This window comes from Ptychodera flava, unplaced genomic scaffold (assembly GCF_041260155.1).
Source record: "Ptychodera flava strain L36383 unplaced genomic scaffold, AS_Pfla_20210202 Scaffold_49__1_contigs__length_964681_pilon, whole genome shotgun sequence".
Lineage (NCBI taxonomy): Eukaryota > Metazoa > Hemichordata > Enteropneusta > Ptychoderidae > Ptychodera > Ptychodera flava.
Window position 1 is genome coordinate 571,108 of NW_027248371.1, and position 9,864 is coordinate 580,971.

Consider the following 9,864-nt stretch of genomic DNA (forward strand, 5'->3'; position numbering starts at 1 on the left):
TGAATATATAAAACCATCCTGTGATATGTGAAACACTGGCTTAAATTTGAAAAATTGCACTGCTACTCCATTTGATAAAAAAATTGATGCAGGTGTGACAGTTGAAATTAAAAAATGCTGTCTCTCTGACAAAAAAAGTTCCCATACCCACTTCCTGCATACCCCCCCCCCGAAATCAAATGGGTCTCTCCTTAATATGCGCATGCGCATATAACAAGTTAGCGTTGTATTGCAAGGTTGAAAAATCAAACCGACACTGTCTTGTTTCTCGGTCTTGTGCGAATTTTGACGTTTTGAAGCTTTTAGCATTTATTTGATGATTTTTGTAAATATGAAGTTCACGGTGATTGTATTTTGTTGCTGTCATGTATTTTTTTGGCACGAAACGCTCCTTCGTTACCGGCGAATCCATTGCTTTAGCGAGGCAATCCCACCGGCGGCCCGTTAGTAATAGCTGGGTGAGAGCATGGAGGTGAGAGCGAGAGAATTCGCTCTGTCCTTCTACCTCCATGTCATAACAAACTAGCGTCGTTTTATGTTGATGTACTGTCCTTTCGACACAGCGATAACCTTAAGTTTTCTGTTGCTTATTTTGGGTAATTTCGACAGTTGTGCATGATTTTGACATCATTGTTGAAGACAGTGTGTGCTTTAGACTGTCGACAGTCCTCGTGCCTTCTTTTGACCGGATCCGGAGTCACTTGCGGTAGTAATCCAACGTAGGCGATCGAGCGCCGAAGCATCATTGTGAAGACAGTGTGTGCTTTAGACTGTCGACAGTCCTCGTGCCTTCTTTTGACCGGATCCGGAGTCACTTGCGGTAGTAATCCAACGTAGGCGATCGGCGAGGCGATCGAGCGCCGAAGGCGCAAGGTCGAGTGCCGAAGGCACGAGCTTGTATAAATACCGAAAGCTACGCGAGACCAAGCAGTACAAGCGACTGGCGAGAGTCTATGTGTGCTTATGTTGACCGATTTACGCGCACTTCAGAATCACGGCATAATCCGACATGGTAATTTGGCATGATCATCAGATCATACATGATCCGAGATTGCACTTTAGCAAGGTCACGATAACTAATGTTGTTTGTTTCACTGTGGTTTAATACCTATAGGGCCTATTTCCATAAAAGACTATTAGAATTTCCTCCTGGCTACTTTGAAATCGTGCACTGGCATGCATGTAGTTGTCAACATCACTATGCTTGAATGTAGTAGACTCTTACTATGAATATATCGACTGTCACTGCATATTGCATATGTGTGCAAGTCACTCCATATCATATCAAAAAATGTAGTATTGCGACGTTTGAGCTGCCACAAGCCAGAATTTACAGTTTATGAGAAAGTTATCTTACATGTAAAACTCAGTTCTACTGTGAACAAAAGCAAGCTATGTTGCTTAACTATGGTGAATAACATAATATTTTGTACCTATCACCGTGTCAGAAAATCAGAAGGAAACAACCACTCAGACAAACTCTGGTCAGGATGATACTGTCCAATTTTAATATGTCTCTCGGCACACACTAGATACTCATGACTGTAAAACAACATTTCCATATAATTGTATATTCAGTTTTTATATTTAGTTTGCTTTTCACCATATTCTATGTCCTTCCCTGCACTACATAATTCAAAATTAAATATTGTTTTGGCCTATACATACTTGAGGGGTAAGCTTATTTAGTCTCATACATTAAAGATGCACTGTTGACCTTCAGAGTCCAAACTTTTTATCATTGTATTGTAGATAGGTGTACACTCCAAATACTAAGTACAAGTGTGGTGAGTGTAACAAGCAAATGTTTTTTAGTCAATGGCCCAAATTTATTTTCTATTTGATGGACAATAAATACATGTGTAATCAATGCCAACAATCCAGTTTAAGTAATTTGGTTTAGATTAGCCATTGTCCATTATATTACAATAGTTTGTGGCTAAATTTTCTCCCCTTCTGTATCATATAAGTTCACCGTTTCCTGTTTTAGATATTGTTGATCCTATTGAGTTCCATCTCTTATTGTTGATTCACTTTCACATTAACTTTCATTTATGTCCAAACAATTTGACTTTTTGCCAGATTTCACATTTATGGCAAATAATAAACAGTAAGGAGGCACAAAGGACGTCGGTGCCCCCGGGCCCCATGTTTATGCATAATTTCAATCATTACTTTTGCCAGAAGTTGTCAGTTTGAAGTAGTTGTTGCTCACTTTCTGTGTGATGATGATTTTGTAGCAGTGTCATCAACTTACCATTGATTCCTATGGAACATGTGATGTACAGTATATGAGGCATACAAAAATGATGTATTTTGAGAATATGGACAATACACCAGATTTGAAGGAGTTACAAATCAAACAAAAATATTTTCACTTTCGCTTTTTCCAGCAATAAAAGTAAGGATTATATTTCATTTGTATTTCATAGATTGTACAAATTAACTTGAAGTATCACTCACTTACATATTCATAATTCATACCCGCTTTTAAAAGTGACCCATATAAAATTACTTTGTCATGGATGCAGCCATAACCAATTCAGTACGAACTACTTCCATGGCCATCATCAGATCAAAGACAGCTGTTTTGTATTACTTAATATGAAGTATTCAAATTTAGGATGGTGTTGCATAAAATCACTTTTTCGCAAAGAATCATTCAATTTTATTTTTTATAAAGCAAAGGTTAAAATGTTGATTGGTTTTACCTATTCGAATGACAAGCTATTGTAAGTTGGAAGAGAAATAAAGTATAAATTTATGCAAATCACTCAATTTCCCAGCTTTTTTCTCCCAATGTCAACATTTAAAAAAAATTCAAAGGTCCATCAGGGTCAATCAAATTTTTTGAAATTTTCACATGTTCTTTAAATACTTTTTAACAAAATGACAGTTTTGTTGGGTAATAACATTCCTGCATGCTGAACAAAAGAAATTTAAATTTTGCTTATCCCGGTTTTTAGCTCCCATAGCCATACGTATATATGGCAATGGAAGCTATTCTTATAGGCTAGGGAACTGTATGTATGTATGTATGTATGTATGTATGTGTGTCTGTATGTTTGTCCGTCAACATCAAAAACTCCAAACCCGCTGCATATTTAGTTCCAGAGACCAGCTCTGGAACTGTTAGTTTTTGCTCACTTTCCTTCTTTCTTTCTTTCTTTCTTTCTTTCTTTCCTTCTTTCTCTCTCTATTTCCGGTATTACTATCATAGAACATGCTATACACAAACTTTACCTTAATTACCCAGAATGCATTGCGACACGCTTATGACGTCATCGCTCAGCTCAGACAGGTTTTACGGGCATTTCTTGTGTGTTTATCTATTTATTTTTTATTTTGCAGTGCTCAGCTATCATATTGCGTTCAGCTATTAATAATTCTAGCTTTCTTATGCTTTTTTTGGTTGCTTTTTGATTTTATTTTTCTCTAAATACTCGCCGTACGTGGCTATACTGTTTCGTCCGAACGCTAATGAGATAACAATGGCGGCGGTACGATCGCTTCGCTCGCATCGAGAGAGACAAGTAGGTTTTCCGTAAGTTTACAAGCGTGGCTGGGCACATCGTGTACCTAGGCGAGGTGGGTGTGCTCAAAAACGAAGGTCAATGCAAAATTTGGATTCAAAATCAGCTGTTTTGGCGGAGAAACTGCCTGCCGTATTTCTGAGGAGCCACCAGCAGTTTTTCCTATATCAGTCTGTGAGGCCGTTTAACGCCGGTAACACAGCCCTGCCATGCAGAGCTAGGCATTCATAGTCAACTGTCTGTCACCGCACCGGCATGCGTTGGCTGCAGGTAAACTCAACTTTCCAAGATCAAACAGTCAGTATCTTGTGAAAACAGCGACATAGCAATGGAAATTGTTTTAGTCTGTGCTTTTAATCAAATGAAAATGCATGTGGCCTCGGTTTTCAATTTCAACGGCCTAGGTCCGATGTTTCCTCTCGTCTGATCATCGTCGTAAACCACGCGCCTCTTTACGGCAACAACTCAGCGCTACCCGTCAAGCGATTGATTTTTGCGTAGGTCAGCGGAGCGAAAATTATTGCTCTGGCTCGCGAGAATGTCGTCTGATATACATTTCCGTGCGTTGTCGCCCCCGTATGTATCTGTTGCGTTTTTACCATACATGTAGGCATTTGTAATCTGTGTACTGTAATTCCCCGGACTGCCTTGCTTTTAGTTTTATTATGGTGTTTACTGCTATCAGCCCTTAACTATAGGTACGTGCTTGAATATTAAAATCCAAAGCACTCTTTCATTCTGCACCTATCTTTGTCACACATTCTCTTGTTTCTTCTGCTGCTCTGGTCTCTGGAACTTCGCTTTTGCTTGCAAATGCTTTCTAGTTCATCTTGATATTTGGTGTGTACATGGATGATGGGCTGAAGATGAGATTTTGTTCAAATGAAGTTGTCATTGCCAAAAATATGCAAATTAAGTGGAAAAAATGTAAAACCAGTCAAAATTGAAAAACTCAATAACCACTGAGCAGATTACATGAAAAATCTGCATGTAAGTACTTTTGGCTGACCTGAAATGATTTTGCACATCTTGGGTCAGTATCTTGGACTTGCTATTTTTCATGAATTTTTTTGTAATTTTCTCCCATTTTTGGTCAAAAAATCTTCTTCTCTGAAACCACAAGTCCGATTGATTTGAAACTTGGTATGGAAGTGCATAGGAGTGACCTTTCCCAACTTTGGGCAAATTGTGGTGAAATTTGCATATTTTTAGTTTACACGTCCATAGACCCCATGTATAAGGCAGCTCTCCATAGATTCCCATGTATAAGGCAACGAAAAATAAAAATTTAGTTTCTCATCGTATTCATATTGCAAAAAGGATGCAGTGACACAATTTTTAGTCCCAACCAATGAAGTCCAGTGGGCTTATAGATTAGGTCATGTCCGTCTGTTCGTCCATCCGTGGGTCCATCCGTTCACACAGATATCTCGGATATTTTGACAAAATGTCATGTGAGCTCGATGACCTTTGACCTCAAATATACATATTTGTCCATAACTCAGTAGCCACAAGTGCTATCACCCTTCATATATGGTATGATGGGACACCTTATGACGCCACATATTGTACCTCATTAATTATGCACATATCTAATTTTGAGCGAGCCAATAGAGCTAGAGGTCTGATTTTTGGTATATAGGGATAATTTAGCAATACAATTTTTTTGACAAAATGTCACGTGACCTCTGTGACCTTTGACCTCAAATATACATATTTGTCCATAACTCAGTAACCACAAGTGCTATACCCTTCATGTATGGTATGATGGGACACCTTATGATGCCACATATTGTACCTCACTAATTATGCACATATCTAATTTTGAGCGAGCCAATAGAGCTAGAGGTCTGATTTTTGGTATCTAAGGATAACTTAGCAATATAATTTTTTTGACAAAATGTCACATGACCTCGGTGAGCTTTGACCTCATATATACATATTTGTCCATAACTCAGCAACCACAAGTGCTACACCCTTCATGTATGGTATGATGGGACACCTTATGACGCCACATATTGTACCTCACTAATTATGCGCATATCTAATTTTGAGCGAGCCAATAGAGCTAGAGGTCTGATTTTTGGTATATAGGGATAACTTAGCAATACAATTTTTTTGACAAAATGTCACTTGACCTCGGTGTCCTTTGACCTCAAATATACATATTTGTCCATAACTCACCAACGTAAAGTTGGCGTCATCCTCATCCTCATCCTCAGCCTCAGGTGACCTTTCTAGCTGACGCTGAATATGATGCTACTCAGCGTCAGCTTCAGCGTCGTATCCAAAGATTGCCGAAGTTGCGCTACCCGATGACAGATAAATGATAAAATTCGCCCAAAACTTAAGAAAATAACAACTCCATTCTTACTCAACTTTCTTTTGAATCGTAAAACTGGTTCGCAGGTAATATTTTATCGTTAGAATATCTCATACAGACTAGTTTTTTGGAAATGTTCGTAATTTTCAGTCCATGGATCCACGGATGTGTTTGTTGGTATCCTCTCAACTCTTGCGTTCAGATTTTCCAAAAATTGGTGCAAAATAGTATACGTGGTCCGAAATGTGTAAAAATCGCCACCATGAGAGGCAATATGAAAGCCCTAATTATTCAGAGGACATATAAAACAATTAACTGGTATAACTATGACTTGAGGCCTGAAAAGTCAACGTATTAAACATACAACCTTTGAACTTTAAGGAAATTAAGGGCTAAGAATGTTGCGTTATAACTACATCGTGAGAAACGGATATTAAGAGGAGAGGTTACTAAATATTATGAAATACATACCCCACTGTGTTTTGATTAACATTTACAGTGATATGAAACTTGGAGCACATTTTTAAAGTCGTTTTTGCACTTATTATTCCATCAGACGCATTCGGGAATAATCGGATCTGACGCCGGTGAAGCTGACGCTGTAGCGTCATCCTCATCCTCATTTTCGCGTGACCCCTGAGGCTGAGGATGAGGATGAGGATGACGCCAGCTTTACGTTGGTCCATAACTCAGTAACCACAAGTGCTACATTCTTCATGTATGGTATGATGGGACACCTTATGATGCTACGTATTGTACCTCATTAATTATGCGCATATCTAATTTTGAGCTAGCCAATAGAGCTAGAGGTCTGATTTTTGGTATATAAAGATAACTTAGCAATACAATTTTTTTGACAAAATGTCACATGACCTCGGTGAGCTTTGACCTCAAATATACATATTTGTCCGTAACTCAGTAACCACAAGTGCTACACCCTTCATATTTGGTATGATTGGACACCTTATGACACCACATACTGCACCTCATTAATTATGCGCATATCTCATTTTGAGCGAGCCAATAGAGCTGGATGTCTGATTTTTGGTATATAGGGATAACTATAGGAGAGAAATTTTTTGACCAAATGTCATATGACCTCGATGACCTTTTACCTAAAATATATGTTTATGTCAATAAATAAGTAACCACAAGTGCTATGTCCTTTGTATTTAGTAGGATGGGAGACCTTATGACAACACACGCTTTACCTCATTAATTATGCACACATCTAATTCTGGGCAAGCAAATAGAGCTGGAGGTCTGATTTTTGGGATATAGGGATTAATTAGCAATATAATTTTTTTTCAAAATGTCATGTGACCTAGATGACCTTTGACCTTGATTAAACACATATATATATATATATATATATATATATATATATATATATATATATATATATATATATATATATATATATGTATATCTCAGTAACGACAAGTTCTATACCCTCCAATTTTTATAGGATATTAGACCTTAAGATGTCACATCTTGTACCTCATTTATTATGTGCATATGTATTTCTTGGCTGGCCAATACTGTTAGAGGTCTGATCTTTTTTCCCGATTTAGAACCATAACTTAGACATGCCTCATGTGTTTCAAAATGGGAACAACGACATAGACCTATGTGCCCATAGATCTCAACATATACACTCCAGTGATACTTCTTAATGACCACATTTCCCTGCCCCATCAAGACTAATACTCCTATTACAAGTGAGGACTATGTCATTGTCAATGACTTGTTGAGTTAATGGTTGTATCACAGTATTCGATATTTCTAATTCTGTATTTTTTCCATTTTATATTCTGAATAAATACATTAAACATATTTCACTGTCTCCAGTACATTGCATTTAAGTATTTTAACTTCATGCACTTTATTCCTTTCACACATGTTCAAATATCTGACCAGAGAACAACACTAAATAGTCCAGGATGGGGCTACAGTGTCATTGACGCTATTTTATAAATGCCAGTCATTCAACTGTCATTTCAGGTTCAGAGAATAGCTAATGCAAACAAAATTGCCTTTTCTTCTAGGTATACTCAAGTTTAAAATGGGTTATTAAATTTCAAAAAGAAATAATAACATTATTGCTTAAAAGTGCATTACACTACGTCTCAGTGCTCTTTATATAAAAATTACATCTAAATATGACATCAAATCAATACTAGCAATAAAGAATTACAGATTAGTGATATAACACTGCTTAAAAAGATGAGTTTTAAGACGCTTAAAAGACTCACAAGACCGACGAAGACAGTGAGCGTCAAAATAAAGCTCATTCCACAACTATGGGCAGCAATTGAAAATGCACGATAACCATTATTACTGGCATCAAGCCTGGTAAGAAGTATTTTGTTAGATGAACGGAGAGCACGCTCAGGGATATTACATCAGCCAATTATTGCAAATACTGTTGACATTCGATACGAAGAACTCAACTCAAAAACTCAAAAAGCACAATGTCGAACTTGATTGTCTCTTTCACTGGCAACCAATGAAGTTGGAATAAAACAGGTGAAATGTGTTCACATTTCTTAGTGCGTATTATGAGACGTACTGCCGTATTCTGATCTGACTGAAGTTAAAGCTGATAGTCAGGAATCCCATGCATCAGGTTGTTACAATAGTCCAGTCGTTCTGTGACAAAAGCATGAACTAATTTCTCTGTGGTCGTATCTATCAAAGAACGAATCTAAACGATTTTGTACAGTGTGAAAAAGGCAGATATACAAGTGTTATTTATTTGACTTGTCATAGAACAATTCGAATCGAGCAGAACACCAAGATCTTTAACTGTGATGGACACAGCTTTTTTTAAAGCGCAATGAAAAGTGAACTATCTCAGTTTTTTCATCGCTTAGGATCAGCATGTTTGATCTCATCCATTGACGCACAATTATTAATGCATAATTCGAGATCCAACTTGACATCGTCTGGATTATTACAAACAACATAAATCTGAGAATCATTAGCGTAAAGCATGTAATCAAGGCCGTGGCAAGAAATAATATCACCCAGAGGAGTTGTGTAAAGACTATAAAAGTAAAGGTCCTTGGACAGAACCCTGTGGGACACCAAATCGTAGAACAGCATCTTGTGATGTTGTGGACCGGATATAATACAAATACGTTGAAAACGGCCTGTTAAATAGGAACGAAACCACTGTAAGGCTGAACCTATTATTCCAAAACGACACCACAATCTATTGAGAAGAATGTCATGGTCCAGAGTATCAAAAGCAGGTGATAAATCCAGCATGACCAAAATGACATCTTTTCGTGAATCTAATGCTGTCGTGATATCATTATGAACCCTAAGCAATGCAGTTTCAGTACTGTGATTTGCACGATAAGCTGACTGGCATTTTGCATACAATTTATGTTCTGATAAATAGATTTTCAATTGACCCACAACAATACGCTCTAAACTTTTGGACAAAAAACATAAACTTGAAACTGGCCTACAATTTTTTAAGAATATTGTTATCAAGACTAGGTTTCTTTATCAAAGGCTTAATAAATGCAGTTTTGAAAACGTGCGGAACAGTACCTGATATTAGCGAGCTGTTAAAAAGGTCAGTTAAAAACTGAGAAATTTCATTAATACAATCTTTAAAAACTTCAGTTGGTTAAAATATATAAAATGCACCATTTAGAAGATTATTTTTTGACTCTGGATCATTCATATGAACAGTAGTATCGTTTTTGTTTCAATAAGTTTGTATCATTAGCTCCCCTATCAGCGACGCAGAGCTTATCAAATAGGCTGATTTTCCGCCGTCTGTCCATCGTCCGTCCATTTGGGGTCCTTCAACAATTGTCTTCTCCTCTGAAACCGCAATTCCGATTGCTTTGAAATTCATATGCAGTTCACTTTGGTGACCTCACTAAGTTTGTTCAAATCGTGGTGAAATTTGTATATTTGGGACAGTTTTTGCTGTTTTTGGTAAAAAAAATCTTCTGTAAGACCGCATGTCCGATTGCTTCGAAATTT